We start from the raw sequence: 949 nt of genomic DNA on the forward strand, positions 1-949 counted from the left end.
TTTTCTGCTAAATGGCTGTGGAGGGGAAACTACAGTTGCTTATAGCTGTGCAGTTGCTTATAGCTGTTGCAGTGCTAAGCAAGTCAATGGGTTTTACTTTATATTTGGTTGATCGACCCTAATTGAGAAATAAAAGTGGAAAATAGATTTTTATCGGTTTTATATTTGAGATTTAAATGTTCTTTGTGGAGGAGGTGGGGTAAAAAAAAAAATGGCTCATTTCTTTCCGAATAAAGAAGCTGAAAGTGTTCCTACAATGACATGCAATGAAAGAGTACCACGACGTATATAAAGCCCCCCCCCCCCTTTTTAACCCTTGCCTTGTTAGAATCGAAAAGCTCTTCTAAACTGTTATAGGAATATAGTTGGTAGTTTTTATATATTATTGCAGAATAATTATGGAACGTATGCAAACAAGGGAGGGTGGGAAGAAGCTAACCCCTAATTTACCACCATTATTTAAGTGTGAATGCGATAAGAGCCTAGATTTCGGATAAAGAGGTCTCAACGGTTTTGAAAACCACCAACATTTGCAGTTTGGTTAAATCATCGATCGTTTGGTTAAATCATCGATCGAAGTTTTCGAATGATACCCCCCCAAAAAATTGAATTAAATAAAGAGCTGAATATTGAACATACCCTGACACTACATCGTTAAGTTTTCCTTTGTTGATATCGGTAATCTTTCAGTAGTTTTAACTGGCCCGCTTACGGTCCCTTCAGGCGTTGCTGTCTTTCTCGTTATCGGATTGCCACCTTTGTACCCCAATCTACAAGACTTTCCTTAATCACGTTCAGTTTTGGGGAACATACCCCGTTAATATGGTTAAAATTTTACTATTCACTTCATGAACATTCAGCTCATTCGTTCAGCTTTCTAGTTAAGCTTGTATTCTTCTCGTAAATAAGTGGGGGGGGGGGGGGAGTGATCAGAACGTCTTGGTAATTT

General features: G+C 38.3%; 1 protein-coding gene across 1 annotated transcript in view; it reads left to right on the forward strand.

Annotated features, from left to right (window-relative positions):
• The window catches only part of LOC119594717 (transcription factor SPT20 homolog), a gene marked incomplete at its 5' end in the record, with an annotated part of 7,339 nt that overhangs the window by 2,712 nt on the left and 3,678 nt on the right, over positions 1–949 (forward strand).

The sequence above is a fragment of the Penaeus monodon genome, chromosome 34, assembly GCF_015228065.2.
Source record: "Penaeus monodon isolate SGIC_2016 chromosome 34, NSTDA_Pmon_1, whole genome shotgun sequence".
NCBI classification, from domain to species: domain Eukaryota; kingdom Metazoa; phylum Arthropoda; class Malacostraca; order Decapoda; family Penaeidae; genus Penaeus; species Penaeus monodon.